This window comes from Geotrypetes seraphini, chromosome 3 (assembly GCF_902459505.1).
Source record: "Geotrypetes seraphini chromosome 3, aGeoSer1.1, whole genome shotgun sequence".
Taxonomy (NCBI): Eukaryota; Metazoa; Chordata; class Amphibia; order Gymnophiona; family Dermophiidae; genus Geotrypetes; species Geotrypetes seraphini.
The window spans coordinates 39,092,510-39,112,455 of NC_047086.1; positions in this window are offsets into that span (position 1 = coordinate 39,092,510).

Below are 19,946 nucleotides of genomic sequence, written 5' to 3' on the forward strand. Positions count from 1 at the left end.
TACACGTAACAGGTATTTGGAGATGCAGATCTCCCATAAGAGCCATAGAAAACACTTGTTGTTTCCGAGCAACAAAGCTAAATAAAGGGTTAATAATACTGAAGCCTACATAAGCCCCGGTTCCTCTCCAGCACCACCCCTGGCCCACCCCAACTGGCCCACCTTTATGGGCCAGACGGAGCTCGTAGTCGGCGGCACTGCCAAGTTTAGTACTGCTGTATATCGGTTTAGTACACCAATCGGCAATACCGTGTTTCCCCGAAAATAAGACCTACCCCAAAAATAAGCCCTAGTTGAGCGCTTATTTGGGGGGTAGGGGGAAAGCAAAACAAAAGTCTACTGCTGGTACCGGGATCTTCCTAAATGCCGCAGCAGGCCCTTCCATCTCTCCCTCCCCATACCAACCGCGAGACTGACATATTACATTACCAGTGTTGCGGCAGCAATCTAAATGGGCTGCTTCGGGCCTTCTTACGTCGGGGCGTTCCTCTGCCGCATCACTGATGATGTCATCAGAAACGCGGCAGTGGAACGTCCTGACGTGAGAAGGCCCAAAGCAGCCCATTTAGATTGCTGCCATGACGCTGCCTTTTGGAAGTAGATAATGATATGGAGAAGGAGGGAGAGATGGAAGGGTCGGAGGGGGTTCAGCTGCTTGGCAGGGGGGATAGAAAGATGCTGTGGATTTGTGATTGGGCAGTTTCCCCGAAAATAAGACCTAGTGCATTTTTGGGGCCCAAAAATAATATGACAGTGTCTTATTTTCGGGGTAACACAGTACATAAGTGGGCCACAGCTTCTCTTGATTCCCTTAAATTGTTCTGAATATTGGGCCCAGTACGTCCAGATTCTAATGCCCTTTAACAAAAAGGCCCCTTAGTGGGTTCCAGTTTAAATAAGTCTACCAGTTCATATCTCAAAAACATTCCAGGTTCTGTAGTCCTGCCTTTTTGAATTAGGAAATTAATTTAAGAGGAGAACTGAAGAGAGGTCTCCAAATACTGACAATGCCAAATACTGACAATGAAATGGGCCCCAAATAACTGAGGAAACCTAGCAGTTCCATATCTTGATGAAGGCAAATCAGAAAAAGGAAAAAAAAAAAAAAAAAAAGAAGATATTCAGAGAAAGAAATACAGACAACCTCTTCTGGGTCAAAACAAATTTTTTTTTTAGAAAATTATGTCTATAAAGCTCTCAGAGGCCCTGCTGCAAGGGCAAACATAGCTTGATAAAACAAAGGACTATAAAGTTAAGAAATTCTTACTCTTTCGTTTGCTCAGATCTGTGCAGGAGTCATATACAGAAAAAAATTTGCTTTTATTTTTATTTATTTATTTATCGATATTATCCCCCAAGAAACCAATCAATGCAAATCAGAATAAATTTCTCCTCATCATGACAGGAGTAGCCATGCAGCTGATAATGAAAAATTTGAAAAGTTGGGATAACTTAAATTATAGCTTCTGGTGGGAATCTTTATGCCAGATTTATAAGTTTGAAAATATTAACTCTCTACAGAGGGGACACCATAGCAAATTCAAGGAAATTTGGGGCCCGTTAACAAAGTATTGTAAGATATGATTGTGAACTATGAACAATATTTCCCTTTGATTCGTGAAAGATTGTTATACACATCCAGGAGGGGAGGGGGGAGGGCTAGGGCGGGAGGGGGGGGGTTTAAATAGCTTTTAAATTATTTGTTAGAATAAAGTGCAATATGTTATATTACTTGATTGTTCAACTGTTTGCACTTTGTACTTGATTTCAAAAACGAATAAAGAATTTAAAATAAAATATTTATCTTAACCTGCCTATAACTAGCTCATAGAACCCAATATATGTTCACTAGGGGCTCCTTTTGCGAAGCCGCGTTAGCAGCTTTATCGCACGCACCTTTTTAGCGCGCTAACCCCCGCACTAGCCGAAAAACTACCGCCTGCTCAAGAGGCCGGCAAATTAGCGCACACTATTACGCCCGTTAAACCGCTAACGCGGCTTCGTAAAAGGAGCCCTAGATGTTGCAATGAGCGCACATTATCCAAGACTTTCCAGGCTGTTGAAACCGTTCCTGTTGCCAAGACTAGAAACTCACTTTTTTTTTTTTTTTTTTTTTTAACAAATTGCATTCGCTGGGTCTCTGCGACCCTGCACTTCAGCAGAGTGAAGCGGCGCAAACCTCCCCACTGACTATGGGAACTGTCGGAAACAATTTCTGCTCTGTAAGGGAGGTGAAACAAAATGTCAAAATATTTCACTACATCTCGGCGCGGATATCTTCTTTTAAATTAGTGAAGGCTACAGGAAAGGAATCCCATCATAAATATGTAGAGAGGAGTGAAGCCGAGTGAATCCTAATAAATCTAAATTCTACCTTGTTAATGTGTTATAGGACCACAACAATAAACTGCCGTAATTACAGGACTAAAAAAATGACAGCTTTTTGCCTTTTGCTGACACTTGACGGCCGTGTAACTAAGTCAGCCGGTTAATTAATATGCTCGCGGGTTCCACTCCTTACAAATGCCATCATATACAGCTTAGGTTTGTTTCAGAGGTTGGTCTCTTCACCAATGTCCTGTTAATACAGGGACGTCCAACCTCAGCCCTTGCCAGGTCAGGTTTTCAGGATTTCCCTAATGAATATGCATGGAATCTATTTGGAAGCAATGAATGCAAACAGATCTCATGCAAATTTATTGCGGACATCCTGAAAACACCACTGGAATTTGGCCCTCGAGGACCAATATTGGACAACTTAAGAATTGCCATATTGGGACAGACCGAAGGTCCATTTCCAAAAGTGGCCAACCCAGGTCCCAAGTACCTACCTAGATCCCAAGTAATAAAACAGATTTTATGCTGCTTATCCTAGGAATAAGCAGTGAATTTCCCCAAGCCATCTCAATAATGGTCTCTTTTTTTAAGAAATTATCCAAACCTTTTTTTAAACCCCCGCTGGGGTAATTGATTTCACCACTTTCTCCAGCAACGAATTCCAGAATTTAATTACATGTTGTATGAAGAAATATTTTCTCCAGTCTGTTTTAAATCCCTTCTCTTCCCCCCCTCCCCGCCCCGGACATAACTTCCGGTTTCGGAGGGAAGAGAAGGGAAGCCGGCACACACGTCGGAGCCCTGGAGCATGAGTTCGCTACGGGCTAAGGCGGGAAATTTACAATTTGTTGCTCTTGCTGCTGGGTCCTGCCTACTTTCTGTTTCCACGAAGGCAGGACCCGGCAGCATTTCCTCCAATAGAGCCCCGGAGCATAAGCTCGCTACGGGCTGAAATCTCCAAGCCGTTTTTTTTTTTTAATGTTCAGCGGCGGCGGCAGCAGCAGATGATAGCCGGGCGCTTGTCTAAATTAGCTGGGTGGACCGCCCAGCTAAAAGGCCCTAGGGAGAACACTGTAGTAGCTTTATCACATGCCCCTTAGTCCTAGTATTTTTAGAACGAGTGAACAAGTGATTCACATCTACCTTTTCCACTCAACTCAATATTTTATAGACCTCTATCATATCACCCCTGAGCCATCTCTTCTCCCTAGCCACTTTAGCCTTTCCTCATAGGGAAATCGTCCCATCCCTTTTATCATTTTTGTCACCCTCCTCTGTACCTTTTTTTAATTCTGCTATATCTTTTTTGAGATACGGCGACCAGAACTGCACACTGTATTCAAGTCACAGCCGTACCATAGAGCGATACAAGAGCATTATAACATCCTGCTGGTTGCCGCTCAGCGGCAGAAGAAATCAGCTGCTACCGACTTGCCTGCTGCTCCCCTGGACCACCAGGGATCAAATTTTTGGGGAAGCCACGGCCCCTGTGACCCCCCCTCCCCCGCCCCATTACGGCGCCTATGGAACATATTCTTAGTAGAATCTAGTAGATTAATAAGCATAACTGTATTGTGATTATGGACTCCTGATGCAGTGAAGAGACATTGATTCAAGAATTCACAAGGATCATATGTGCATATCAACTTTCCTAACAAGTTTGTTAAAGTTATATGTGAGCCTATGCTAAAATTATTATGTTGGAATAGGCCGCTTCTCCTAAATCACTGCAGAAAACCAAACACACACCCCTTCTCTCCTCCACCCTCTCAGTCACACATACAGAAATATATATATTTGGGGGAGATAAAAAGGAGAGATTTTCAAGAAGGCGATTCTTGCAAATTCTTAAAGCAATATCTTTCCACTGGAATCTCAAGTAAATTGTTGGCCTGTAAATATCCAATATTGCTACTTATTTCTTCCACAGATCAATTCAATAAAATAAAACATGTACATATACATGCAAGCCACTTTTATCCAGTCCCCCCCCCACACACATACTTCATCCACCATTTTTCACACTCTAGCCTCCTCACTCCATCTACCTTTTCAAGTCTCTCTAGTTCCTGTCCACACACAAGACATCAGCCACCTTTTTTCCAAACTCCCACATGCCTCCCCCACCCCCAATTCTATCCACCTTCTCCAGCCGCCCTCCCTGCACACACACAAGATGTTTACATTATTATGGATGCCTACACAAGAGGTTGCAAATACACTTCTCCCTCCGTATTCGCTGTGATGGGGATTAACAGACCTGCGAATACAGAAAAACTGCGAATAACGTTTTCATATGTTATTCGCTGTTTTCTTCTAAAAACCATCGTGAATATGGTGAAACCGCGAACAACATGGTGGGAGACCTGGCCTGTTCCTGAAGGAGAGGCAAAATATGGTGAAGAAAGTGCCGGGAATCTGCGATTTTCTCTGTAAACGCTTGGAATCGGCAATTTCTCTATGCAAGCTGATGTAATTTGGGGGGAGGAGCCAGCAAGCTAAAAACTGTGAATAATCGAAACCGCAATTGTTGAAACCGTGAATACGGAGGGAGAAGTGTAAGTTGAATTATAGTAAGAGGCTGGAGATGTATGTAGGGGTGGATGAATGGATAGATGTTAGTTTTTCACTCTCTGCAATTGGGATGGGTGGGTGAGGAGAGGGAGTTTGTTTCAAAGATTTTGTCTCTTAATATCCTAAGCTTTGTGCTAATAATGTTATGAGCAATTTGTTTAACTTGTTTCTCCTGCTTTATTGTATGTTATACAAAATTTCAAAAAAAATTTTGAAACTAAAAAAAAAAAAAGATGTTTGGCGGTCACCATAATCAAAGTATTTTATATCAATTCTATTTTGACACTCCTTTGCCTTCTTTTGTTCTGTGATCTTTGTTCTTATTCTTTAGGAGACTCCTTTGTGCTGTGCTCGTTGTTTTCTGTTTTTAAAGAGGCAGTACCCTTGTATAAATGCTTCCAAGTTTTATTAAAATTTGTTAAATCCCCAATACGGAGTTTCGAGGCGATGTACAGTTAAAATAAATAGGCTGCTTTACAAAGACCAATGCAAATAAAATCACAGATAGGACATACAAACTTACAGATAAAATAGGTAAGGGGAGATATGATTCAGACAGTCAAATACTTGAAAGGTATTAACGTAGAACAAAATCTTTTCCAGAGCAAGGAAAATGGGTAAAACCAAAGGACATAATTTGAGGTTGAGAGGTGGGAGACTCAAGAGCAATGTAAGGAAATTCTTCTTTACGGAGAGGGTGGTGGATGCCTGGAATGCGCTCCTGAGAGAGGTGGTGGAGAGGAAAATGGTGACGGAGTTTTAAAACATCATGGGATGAATACAGAGGATCTAGAATTTGAAAATACTAGTAAATGTTGAAGAACTAAGGCTAGTACTGGGCAGACTTGCACGGTCTGTGTCTGTATATGGCCGTTTGGTGGAGGATGGGCTGGTGAGGGCTTCAATGGCTGGGAGGGTGTACTGGAGTGAGCTTTGACGGAGACTTCAGTAGTTGGAACCTAAGAAGAGTACCGGGCAGAGCTTTGATTTCTTGCCCAGAAAGAAGAAGAAAAAATAAACCAAACAAATTTTTAGATTGAATCAGGTTGGGCAGACTGGATGGACCATTCGGGTCTTTATCTGCTGTCATCTACTATGTTACTATGTAAGGGGGAAGAACTACAATATAAAAAAAAAGAAGAAGAAGAAATATAACAGGTAAGAACATATGGAAATGTAGTTTTGATTTTCTTTGATCTGCTAAAAGCCTTATTAAACATGCAGGTCTTATACGTTGTATACATCTTTAAATAAAAATGCCATTAATTTAGATTTGAACTGGATCGATGATGTTTCTTAAGTTAGTAGGGGCAGAATTCCACAGCAATGGGGTGGTGACCGAATTAATGGTTGTGAGCGTCGTATTGATATGCTTTCATTTCTAACCTTGGGGCAATCCTCATCCCTAAAGAGAGGCTGGTGTGCCATGTAAAATCAATTGTGCATTTCTATTTTCTGATTTGTAAAAATTGTAGAAACCCCAAATCACCAATGAATAGTATGTACTATTTATTTCATGTGGGGAGATATGATTGAAACCTACAAAATCCTGAGTGGAGTAGAACGGGTACAAGCAGATCGATTTTTTTTACTCCGTCAAAAATTACAAAGACTAGGGGACACTCGATGAAGTTACAGGGAAATACTTTTAAAACCAATAGGAGGAAATTTTTTTCACTCTGGAACGCGTTGCCAGAGGATGTGGTAAGAGCGGATAGCATAGCTAGTTTTAAGAAAGGTTTGGACAAGTTCCTGGAGGAAAAGTCCATACTCTGTTATTGAGAAATACATGGGGGAAGCCACTGCTCCGCCCACCCTCTAGCTGACTCGGACTCCCATTGTGTGATCATGGGTTCCTGAAGAAGGGTCTGTTCCCGAAACCATGCTGGTTGCCTGTGAGGCCTTGATTTTTGAGCCCCAGGGATGGTTCTATCCTTCAGCTAAGTCCGCGTTTCTTTTTACCTTTGTTGAGGAGCTGGCTGGGGGGGTTCAGTGAGTGGTCGCTCAGTGGTTTATTACTGTGCACACATTTGATTGACGTTGTGGTTTAGCACTTTTGATTTATTGCACACCTTTGGGTGCCCGATGATGGTGTGCGGGTGTGGGTATATTACCTTCACCTGGTGCTGTTAAGCGTTGGAGCCTTGTCTCCCGTCGCTGTTTCCCCACACTGAGGGCACCCTACATCATATTTAATTCACTTTCTCTCAGTGGTGTTGTTAGGTGTGTGGTGTCTTTTACCCTGAGTGATCACTCTCTGAACCTTGACTATTTCTGCCTCCTTGTAGTTTCTGCCCTGTATTGGTAGCATGGAATATTACTACACCTTGGGTTTTGGCCAGGTACTCGTGACCTGGATAGGCCACCATGAGAACGGGCTACTGGGTTTGATGGACCATTGGTCTGACCCAGTAAGGCTATTCGTATGTTCTTATGTTTCTATCCGGATTGTTAGACCACCTCTGGATATTGAATCCTCTCAGTTTTTGGTCAACTGGCTTTCAAACTAATAAGTTTTCTGCCTTGTTTGTCCTAGCAGTTATATTACTTTAAGGATTCCTGTAATTCACATTTTAGTTTGACCTAAAAACCTTTCCTGTCAAGTTGCAAACTTTGAGAGTCTAGCTCGTGAGCTGAGCACCACTGCAGTGATAAATCACAAGCCAAAAAGGAAAATGGTAATTGTGTCTCCTGCATGGTTAGGCTTGAAGATTTAGTACCCTTGTTCTTATTCCCTTATTGTTGGGTTTTATAGCACTGAAAAGGGCGGTAAGGAAATGTCACAAATAATGTTAACTCCTTCCTTATCAGAGGGTTTCCTCTTTTGGCAAGGAGGTAGGTCAGGAGTCCTGTTATAATAATATTCAATCATGCATCTGATGAAGCTGACTGAGCAATAAGGCAAGGATTTGAAGGGGGGGGGGGGACAAAATAAAAGCAAAAATCAAAAGGAGAAGCCAGACCCAAAACCAGGCTCCATCAAGTAAAAGTTCAGTTTTAAAATATGGAAATATGCAAGATGGCCGCGGTGCAGACGCTCTGAGAGCGACGCTTCTGACCGCTCCACTCGTTTTTCTTTTTCTATCAATCAGCTTAGCTATTTACTTATCTTAGATGCCGAAGAGAAGGGGCAGGAGCGCAGCGGGCGCCCCGAGGCGCCCTCCTTCGGCAGAATCGACGAGATATTGCGGCGGTTGGAGGAGGCAGTCCCTTCAATGTCGGGAGCAAGCCCGTTGAGAGCACCGGAAGGGGGCGAGACCGGGGTAGGCTCTCCAGGGCTGGAGACCACCTTAAGCCCTGACTTGAGAGCTCCACCTCCGTGTCCCCGGTCAGCCAGCTCTCCAGGGGTGGAGGAAACCCCGGAGATGGGGGAAGTACTTCCTCTTGAGGCAGCAGAGTCACCAAGGGAGACTGAGGAGGCAATACTCTCTGATCAGTAGCTGCAGAAGAAACTGTGGCAGGACAAGCAATCGGAGGTGAAAGATCCCAGCCAGCACCTAACCAGGGAAACTTTTCTTCTTTTGACGGTGAGCATTTTTACACCCAGCAAAGTTTTCCAACTTTTGAAAAACCAGCAGAAGTGACTTTAGATTCATTATGGGACTTGATTACAAATTTCACTAGGACTGTTAGCCCCAATTTCCAATACATTGAGGGGAAATTGATTCAACACTCTAGAGAGCTGAAAGATTTATCAGTGGATATGACTGTTTCAAAAACCACGACTCAAAAGCTTGATCAAGAAATTTCTATGACCAAACAAGTACAGAACCACAGTGGTTGATCGCTGGAATAGACTTCCACTTCAGGTGATCGAGGCAAGCAGCGTGCCTGATTTTAAGAAGAAATGGGATCGTCACGTGGGATCCCTGCACAGAGCTAAATAGGGGAGGGTCATTAGGGTGGGCAGACTAGATGGGCCGCGGCCCTTATCTGCCGTCTTTTTCTATGTTTCTATCAATTTAAGAAGAAAATTAGAGACACTTGAAAATAATTCCCGGAATAATAATTTGAGATTAATTAATTTTCCTAGATTGACTTCGACTACTCCTAGGGAAATGCTTAGGAGATATTTGATAGAAATATTAGAAGTCTCAGAAGAAACTTTACCACCGTTTGTCCAAGTGTACTACGGTACTTACCAAATAAAGAAGGGGCCCAAATGCAAGTTAAAGTATCGAATCAAGCATTATTGAATGATTCTGAGTTGCTAGAAACCTCAGATAGAGAAACAGTTGTACCCTCCACATTGATTTTGACTGTAGCTCTCGCTATTGATAAAACATGGTTATTGAGACTTTTCTTTAAAAATAGACATAAAGAGTTCCTTGGTTGTAAAATACAAATGTTTCCTGACCTTTCTAGAGAAACTCAAAAACGACGTAGAGAATTTTTGTTGCTGAAACCTGGAGTCACTTCACTGGGCCCAACTTTTTACTTGAGACATCCTTGCAAGTGTATTATTTGCTACCGTTCATTTAAATATGTTTTCTTTGAACCACAACAATTAACAGCTTTTCTGGCTATGTCTCGACTGGAAAAAGAGAAAACAACAGCTCCATAATTATATATCTGCCTATATCTCAGTTTAGTCTGTATTCTATTTTTTAATAATATTTCTTTGTTCGCTCCAATGAAATCTTGGATCCACAGTTTGAGGACTTGAGTTGACTTAGATGGAAGATTTTCTTGTATTTTGTTTTTTTATTGGATTGTATATGATTTATATTGAATATAGGTCATATCCTTACTAACTCACTTTCTGTACAAGTGAATATTGATATGTCATTTGAAAAATTAATAAAAATAATTAAAGATAAAAAATATGGAAATATTGATGGGAGAGATGTGAGATGCTGGATGGGAAGGGGAGGGGGAATAAGCTGTATAGAAGGAGGAAAACAAGCCTGGATGGAAGAGGAGATGATGGAAGGGGGAGGGAGAGAGTGTGGAGATGCTGGTTGGAAAGGGGGAGATGAGGCAGACTCTGTATAGAAGGGATAGATGCTGGATGGAAGAGAAATGAGCAGATATTTGGGGGGCAGAGACAGAAAGGAGAGCGATAATGATGGAAGGGGAAAGAAAGGGCAGATATAGGGGGCAAACACTATATAGAAGGGGGAGAGAAAGAGGGAAAAGTTAGAGAAAGACTGGGAATGAGGGGAAGTAAATTAGGAGAGCCAGGGTGAGAGAAAGAGATGGAAAGCTGCTGGTAGACCGTAAAAAAGAGGAAATTTGAAGACAAGATAGCGAGACTGAGTTAAATCTGGACATAGGGGGTTGTAAAATAAATTGATGAAAGCCAAAAGGAAAAGGAGGAGAGAAAAATCCTGGCAAGAGACTTAAGACGGAGGAAAGCAGAAATCAGAGAAGTGAATGGCCAGAACATAAAAGTCGAAAAAATAATTTTATTTTTAATTCAGGATAGTGTGGTACTCGTGTTTATAAAGGTTAATAAATAGAATTAAGGTGATATCTTTTCGCTGAACTAATTTTAATGCATTTTTGACCAACTGTCAGAGACCAAGACCTCCTTTTTCAGGTCAGCACAGTTTACTGTCTTGACCTGGGGAAGCAGGTGTTGGCTTAAGTCCTTTTAATTTAAAAAAAAAAATCATCTTATTTTCCCTTTTATAAAATTTATATTTGTAATTTTTAGCCACACCCTTCTTTCACTAAGCTGCGGTAGAGGTTTCTACCACGGCCAAGAGCGCTAAATGCTCTGACACTCAGAATTTCTATGAGCATCAGAGTAGCGTCAGAGCAGCACTAGAAACCTCATCTGCGGCTCAGTAAAAGAGGGTTTTAATTTGTAATATGCAGTGTGTAATACCATCAGGGTAATGTAATGGAACATTTTTGCTCACATGAACTCGGTCTTTTGCGTGTGGAAAAAAAAAAAAAAGGTGCTCACATGAGCTCAGTACTTAGGCCTAGATTCACTAAGGGCACGGATCAAATCCGATCTGTGAGGGATCCGATCCGAGTCCGGGGGGCTGATTCACCAATCGCCCTCATGAGGTCAATCGGAATCACGCCCCCCAACCGACTGAATTGGATCGCTGAACAGAGATCCTGTAGATGGTCTGCGCATGCTTAAAGAGCTGCAACCTTTTTTTTTTTTTTTTTACTTTTTGGTTTTACTTTTCTTCGCAAACCTGTGGTTTTAACCTGGGGGTTAAAACCATGGGCTCGTAGTGTGGGGAATGGCAGGAGAGAGGCGGTAAGAGGAGGAGATTCAGGGCGGCAGGAGGGATTTGGGGCAGGAGAGCAGAGCCGGGCAGGAGAGGGGGAGCAGGGCGGTGAGACGAGAGTCAGGGCAGGAGAGTAGAGTCAGGCAGGAGAGTGGAGCAGGGCGGCCAGAGGAGAGTCGAGGCAGGAGAGCAGAGCAGGGCGGCCAGAGGAGAGTCAGGGCAGGAGAGAAGACAGGAGAATCCAGGCCGAGAGAGCAAGATGCAGTTGGAAAGCAGTTAGCGACTGATCCCCAGCAGTCGCTTCTTTTGTTGATCGGCCAGCCCAGTCGGTTTTCAAGATTTGTTTTGTGAATCGCTGCCTGCCTAACATTTTAATGCCGATCCCCCTCATTTGCATGTGCGGATCGGATTGGAGGATGATCGGGACAGAGGTTAGTGAATCGGGCTGGAGGAAAATCGGGTCACAAACTGATCGGTACACGATCGGTGTGCTTAGTGAATCTAGCCCTTAGGGAACATTGGTCTTTCATCAGGTTCATTCTCTATCTGCAGCCTACACCCCACAGTAGCTGCTCTGTAATAATCATTGCACAGTGCTATGTATTTGGATTAAGCCTTTTGTGCATTTATTTTTCTTTTTGCTACATCCATTGGCCCCAGGCCCAAACATCACCTTACTCGGAACATTTATTAAAGGGATCGCCTGACAGGAGACCTATGGGGTAGTTACCCTATTGCATCATAGGGATCAACTAACCACAGCCAAGTGAGAAAGAAACTGGAAAGAATCCTTATTTGTAGTTTCCCCTCGAGTTCATGAAACTTGCCCCCTCTTTTATGAATGCAGAGCACCGGCAGCAGTGGTGACTTCTCCGATGCTCATAAGGTCACACAGGGTATACAGGCACAATACTGGCCAAAGCATTGCCAGGATGGGAGGTATCTGTGTGCAGCATGGAGCTAGATGTTTTCCACTACAAACAGATTATTCAAAATACCACAGTAAAACTGATCCATAATGCAGAAAAATTTGATCTTGTTACCCCTCTCCTTATAAAATCTCACTGGCTTCCGATCACTCATCGCATTACATAAAAAATATTATTACTCACCTACAAAACCAAAACAACACACACTCCTGGATTTATAGACAGACTGCTTATTCCACACTGTCCAAGTAGAACATTACGATCTAGTAGCCAGCATCTTCTGGAAATTCCATCCCCGCGACACCTATTTTACGACACAATCAGAAAGATTTTTTTCCGTAACAGCACCCACAACATGGAACTCTTTACCTCCACATCTCCGGGAAGAACTACCTTTAGATAAATTTAAAGCCAATCTAAAGACCTTCTCTTTAAGGACACCTATGACAAGTAGATATCAGACCTAAGGCAGAAAGAAGAGCATCTCTCCCCCTCCTCATGTACTAACCATTTATGTCTTCCACTCCTGTCACAAATTGTACTTCTTCCATTATTCCATTGTACGTTAAAATAATAGAAGGCCTAGTGGCACAATACCTCACCGAATATCTGGAAAAACATAACCTACTCCACCCCTCACAATCAGGATTCCGAACTAACCATAGTACAGAAACACTACTTATCACATTACTAGATACAGCCCGACAACACATCAGTAAAGGAAAAAAAATGATATTAATACAATTAGACCTCTCCGCAGCATTTGACCTAGTTGACCACACCTTATTACTACAAATTCTCGACGCCATAGGAATCTCAGGCAAGGTCTACAAATGGTTTCAGGGGTTCCTCAAATCTAGAACCTACAGGGTAAAATACAATGATATCAAATCAGAACCATGGACAAATCCCTGCGGAGTTCCACAAGGATCACCTCTCTCACCTACGCTCTTCAACCTCTTTATCTCCTCCCTAGGAGCCACTTTAGATACCCTAGATGTCACATCTTTCAGCTATGCTGATGACATCACCATAATCCTCCCATTCGACCCATCAGAGACCACCACCACAACAAAGCTAGAAACAACCTTAGACACAGTAGAAAAATGGATGATGGATCACAAACTAAAACTAAATTCTGAAAAAACAAAATTCCTTTTGCTCGAAAAAGCCCAAACTCCTACCATCACTGAACTGAAAATCAAAAATACCAAATACCCAATACAACCCGAATTAAAACTCCTAGGAGTTACGATAGACAGATGTTGCACAATGCAGCCCCAGATCAACAAAACAACCCAGAAAGCTTTTTTAACCATGAGAAATCTCCGCAAAATCAGAAAATTCTTTGACCAAGCACAATTTAGACTAATCGTCCAATCCCTAGTCTTAGGTCTGCTGGATTATTGCAACTCCCTATATCTTCCTTGTCCAGCCACTATGATAAAACAACTCCAGACCATACAAAACACCGCCCTCAGATTGATCTACTCACTCAAAAAATATGATCACATAACAACTGCCTTCTTAGACTCTCACTGGCTACCCATACAAGCACGAATCCAATTCAAATTCTACTGCCTGATATTCAAAGCATTACACGGCTCTTCCCCCTCCTATCTAAATAACCGCTTAAACCAAATCTCCACCTCAAGACACAGAAGAACCTCAAACCCTTTCGCCTTCCCCCCACTCAAAGGCACACAACGCAAGAAAATGTTTGACAACCTTCTGGCAACACAAGCAGCAAAAATCAACCATTCCATCTCCAATCTTATGACAATATCAGACAACCTCAAAACATTCAGAAAAGAAATCAAAACCCTGCTTGTCAAAAAATTCATCCAAATATTTTAACCCCTCCTCTTTTACCTCCAGAAGATTCACCTACCTTCAGATAACCTTCCCCCAAATTACCCACCTTAACACCTTCCAATTAAACAAATACCATAAATAGATTGTAACCTACCCTCTCTAACTGCATTCCATATGTATTTTTCATACAGTTCTTCACTGTCAGTTTAATTTCCATCCTATAAGTTCACATAGAATTTTTCTTTTTTCAACCATCTTTATTTTCTCTTCTTTATTAATTTCCAGGTACTTTAGTTAGATTGTGAGCCTTCGGGACAGTAAGGGAATTTTTTAAGTACCTTCTTACTTCTCATTTATAATCTTAATGTATATTTTCTTCAAACCGCTTAGAACCTAAAGGATATAGCGGTATATAAGAAATAAATTACATTACATTACATTACATTATCGTTGTGTTTCTTTATGTCATTAACGTCTTTTGGTCTTAATGTGATCCCTTTGTTTTTAATAGTTATCATTTTGTACACCGCTCAGATAGTTTTTTTTAAAGCGGTATATCGAATTTTAAATAAAACTTGAAACTTGAGACACTACATCTTGCACTATACATTTTTCACTTGTGGGATGGTGCTATACATTTTCCATCTGGTGCGAATTGTTTTCTACCCACCACCACAAGTGTTGCTAGACTGTAGATACTTCATGAGCACACAGTGCCGTGGAGACCTTGACGACGCTGTTTGTCTCGTAAGGGCAGGGCATGCTGCTGTGGGCTTGTGTGGGACTGACTCGTTTATTTCTACATTTCGTGTTCGCGCATTTGGTGGCATTGCCGTTGATGTGCTCTACGATTTTGAAGGTGATGAAAATGGTAAGGGGTTTGAACCAAAAGAAGTATGAGAAAAGACCGGAAGACCTCTAGAGGAGAGGAGGGACAGGGGAGATATGATGCAGACGTTTAAATACTTGAAAAGTATTAATAGAGAACTAAATCTTTTCCAGAGAAGGGAAAATGGTAAAACTAGAGAGCATACCGTGAGGTTGCAGGGAAGAAGACTTAGGAGTAATGTTAGGAAATTCTTTTTCACGGAGAGGGTGGTGGATGCCTGGAATGTCCTCCTGAGGAAGGTGGTGGAGAGGATAATGGTGATGGAATTCAAAAAAGTGCGGGATAAACACAAAGGATCTCTAATTAGAAAACAAAGAAATGATATAAATTAAAGAACTAAGGCCGGTATTGTACAAACTTGTACGGGTTGTGTCCCATATGTGGTGATTCGGGTAAGATGGGCTGGGGAGGGCATTAATGGGATCTTCTCTAACTTGGAACATGAGGATGTTACTGGCCAGACTTTACGATAGATATCCTGCAAACAACGGGATGGTTGGATAGGTTGGACATAGCTTGGATGGAAACTTCAGCAGTTGGAACCTAGGACATTTCCAGGTGAACTTTAGTCTATGGCCCAGAAATATCACAGACAAGTTAACTTCATATATTTCTAATGCGAATAACTAAGGGGCAAACTGGATGGACCGTTCAGGTCTTTATCTACCGTCATTTACTATGTTACTATGTTGCCTTGAAATAAAGCACAGGAACAAAAAAGGCAAGTGAGAAGTCCAAATCAACCAGTGGAAATTTTATTGAGTGCTGAAAAACTCTACAGGGTTGTTTGTTTTGTCAAATGGACAGGGTCCCAGTTTCGGCAGTGTAAACCACCTTCCTCAGGGGAGTTACAAACTGGAAATAAAAAATAAACATCAATAAGAAACACATATGAATGATAAAAACATTAAAATCAATTATTATGCTATATGTGTGCTAAGTTTTTGATGGCCTTTAAGATATCTTGGTTAGGAGGCAGAGATATATTTATTTTACAGTAGGCTTAAACATTTTGGTCCCTATTCTACAAACTGCGTCCTGATTGTAGGCAGCTGTAGACGTCCTACAGCTGTCTAAATCAGCCAATCGGGAGGCACGTTTTCTATTTAAAAAATAAAAAATGCTCCCCAGGCAGGCCGCATATATTGAAGGCACCTCCATGAGCCTAGGGAGGCCCGCAAGCCTGCCTAAGCTCGCCTAAGGCTAGGGGAACCTAGGCGGCCCTACGCATCTCCCTAGTAGAGCTAGAGACGCTTACAATGTAGGCCAGCAAAATGCTGGCCTACAAGGTAAGTAAACGCGGCCGCTATACTTAATCACAGCAAGGGATCTCCCTGCCGCAATTAGTATAGCGGCCACGGCTAGGGCCACCAGTCTCCCCTCCCCCCGACAATCGCAGCAGGAGGGTGCTCAACAATAGAACTCCATCATCGCAGGCAGGAAGGTGCTCAACCCTTCCTGCCGGTAGACCCCCCCCCCACCCCTGACTATCGCAGCAGGAGGGTGCTCAACTCCTCCTGCACACAGAACCCTACCATCGCCGGCAGGAAGTTGCTCAACCCTTCCTGTCAGTAGGCCCTGCCCCCCCGAAGATCATTGGCAGGAGGGTACCCAACCCCTCCTGCCGGCCTCCCAATGACACCCCAAACAAAATGCCTCAACTCCCCCTCCCCGCCTCCCCCCCCCCAATAAAACCCCCCACCCTGGAAACCCCCCCTTGGGCTTACCCGCAAGTTGACCGCACCTTGCACCGTCCGGCCAGCAGGCCCATCTCCATCCAAATGAGGTGGGCCTGCCCCTCCCCTGCCCAACCCATGGGATCCTATGGCCTGTTTGGCCCAGGTGCCTATGGCGGGAGTTCATTGGGGAGGTCATTGAGGGGGTCCTGCAGGAGGGGTTGGGTACCTTCCTTCCACCAATCTTCGTGGGGGCCTACTGGCAGGAAGAGTTGAGCACCTTCTTGCCAGCGATGGTGGGGTTCTGTGAGCAGGAGGGGTTGGGCACCCGCCTGCCGCAATCATCAGGGGGAGAGGAGACTGGCGGCCATAGCTGCAGCCGTTATAATAATCACAACAGGGAGATCCCTTGCCGCGATTAAGTATAGTGGCCGCATCTAAACAAACCTGATTCTGTAACCTGCTTGGGTACCTGAATAAATGCATGTAAACCGTTCTGAGCTCCCCTGGGAGAACGGTATAGAAAATTGAATAAATAAATAAAAAAACCGGCGTCTGCAACATGGATGTCGGTTACAGAATCCGGGCCTTTGTCCTGCATTTATAAAATATGTCACCGTCTCTAGACCTTTTGGCAAAAAAAAGTCTAAATTCTGACTTGCAAGACTTTTCTAAAATGGCACTGCACATCAATTTTCAGCTAAAAATAGGACCCTAACTTAGATTTAAAAAAAAAAAAAATATTGGGCCTCTCTCCTCCTATTTCGTTCAGCTCAGTTGGAACCAGGTACCAGTCGCGAGCCTCTACTTTGCACTAGCTGGGGGGTTTTCTACTCGCTCGTTCTTGCAGTTAGACCACAAGAGCAGTTCTGGCCTAGAGGGCATATGGCTTGGCTCTTTTTGGAACCTGATAGCCATGAGCCTCTAATTGGCTATCTATGCAGTATGTTACACAATGGCCCCAACTCCTAAAGCCCGTAAAGCTCCTAAATAGTTTCAAGTTTATTAAAATTTGTTAACCCGCTTATCACATTTCTAAGCAGTGAACATAAGTAGATAAAAATAAAACTAGGAATTACATTTACAGTTCAAAGACATCTTGCGAGTACATTTCAAAACAAACTTCTAGTGAAACAATAGGTAAGGGGGATACAGTGTTGTAAAAGAAAGTGAGACAAATAAGGTAAGTACAGCACCTGGGAATTGACTTTGGACATTCATTTATTTTATTTAATTTACTTTAAGCCTGTTACTTTAATTTACTTTAAGCCTGTTACATTAACGTGTGCTAGAATAGATGTGTTTCTCTGTCTTTCTCTGTCTCTCTGTCTCCTTAGCCGCTGTCTGTCTTTCTTTCTCGCTCCTTGGCTGCTGGTTGTCTGTCTGTCTGTCTCTCTGGCCCCCTGTTGGTTTGTCATTCTTTCTGTCTGTCTCTCTCCCTGGCCCCCTGCCTATTTCTCTCTGGCCCCCCGAGCAAACCAAGATTGCTGCCTGCCCCCAGCACACCCCTCCCCCCAAAATAGCCCCTTTTCCCTCTCCCCCTCCACTTTTTTTCTGTCTGTCTCTGTCTCTCTCCCTGGCCCCCTGCCTATCTCTCTCTGGCCCCCCCAAGAAAACCAAGATTGCTACCTACCCCCAGCACACCACTCCCCCCCAAAGCAGCTCCTTTTCCCTCTCCCCCCTCCACTTCCCTGTGCAGTAGTAGCAGCCAGATGCCTCGCAGCACCTCGAAGGACATCCTCCTGCCGTAGCTCTCACTGCCACACACCGCAAGCTGCAAGCCGACACACACCGTACGCGCCGCAAATGGAACACGGCATAGAAACACAAATCACAGCGGCAGGGATCACACCGTTTCAACTGCGCATGCACGGGTAAGGGTTTTATTATAGAGGATTTTAAAAATTTTCTATATCATTTAAACCTAAACAGAATTTTACATACACAAAGCTATATAAAAAATAAAATCACACAGACATGAACAAATAATCCTCAGAAAACCAACTATGAAAATGAAAGCCAAAAGGCTTATGTAAAGAATCATGAAAAAATTCAACCCGCAGGAGTCATAAAAAATCATTATCTATAAAAAGGCATTTACAAATAACTGAGTCTTCATTGGCTCCCGGTTTATCTTAGAATTCAATTCAAATGTGCTTGCATCTCTTTCAAAATTTTATATGGTATTTTTATTCCCCTCGTTCCCTTATCATGGAATGTTTACAGATTTTCCTATGCAAGAGGCATCCAACAGTTCAAACTCTCCCTTCCAGAAAAGGAATTAAAGGAGTTAAGATCTTTAGTCAATCTTTGGCTTTTAAACTTTCGCAACTATGGAATGACCTCCCCTTAACTCTGAGGAGCTCCAATCTTTTCGTAAATTTCTCAAAACTTTTCTATTTGCTAAACATTTTGAAAACTAATTTCTTTTGAAACCTTTGTTTTTACTTTCTTCAGTTTTTATTTAATTGTTGTAAACCAAGTCGAGCTTCCTTAGGTTGATGACCCGGTATATAAAGTTAAGCTTTAGTTTAGTTTAGTTTTTCACAACATTTTCGTAATTGGCTAACAAGTGGATTCCACAGTTAAACGCCTGCACAACAAAAGGTCATTTTACTGGTCTCGACATTGGATTAGCCTTTTTTTTTTTCAGTAAGGCTGAGTTTTCAGAACGCAAAGATCTATTTGGTAAATAGTTGGTCATGTTGCTCTTAAATGATTCAGGTACTGCTTAATACTGAACTCTGAAAACAGAACAGAACACCTGAGCCACTGGGACAACCTGATAGTGATCACCCATCACTGTTTCAGAAGATATCTGGGACCTGAGACCCTAAATTCCCTACATTAGGCATTTAGGGGCAGATTCTACAAATGGCGCTGTAAGTTAGGTGCACCAATTGTCAGTTCCAATTAAAAACCAATTAAAATCTTGTTAAAAAAAAGGACACCTGAGTCGCGTCTACAGAGGTGCCTAGTGCTGCCTAAAGTCAAAGTGGGCGTGGCTTGGGCCAGAAATTACTTTAGGTGCCATTAGGCGTGATTCACCGTCCAAAGTAGGCCACCAGTTGCGAAGGCCTTTAAAACCCTGACCTATATTACCATCGCCTACCCTTTACGGGACCCATGATTCTGCAAATGGCGCCATAGCATGATTAATATGCAAAAAAGATCACCCAATATAGGGGGCCTTTTAGTAAGGCATGCTAACCGATTTAGCGCATGTGACAGATTTGAATATAACAGATGCCTTAGCATTTAGCGTGCGCTAATCTTTAGCCCGCGCTACATCGGTTAGCGTGCCTCAATAAAAGGGCCCCTTAATATTTGTGACGATTTAACCATACTACTAAAGCGAGCTCAGGAACTGTACAGTAGAGAAACCACAAGCGGGGTCACGCCCCTAGGTTTTGGGCCATAGCATGACTGACTTGCACACAACACCTTTTCTGTAGGCGGCCGCCGATTACACTGCAGTCTGCAGAATCTGTCCCTTCATCTTACAGTACAGTAAAACCTTGGATTGCAAGTA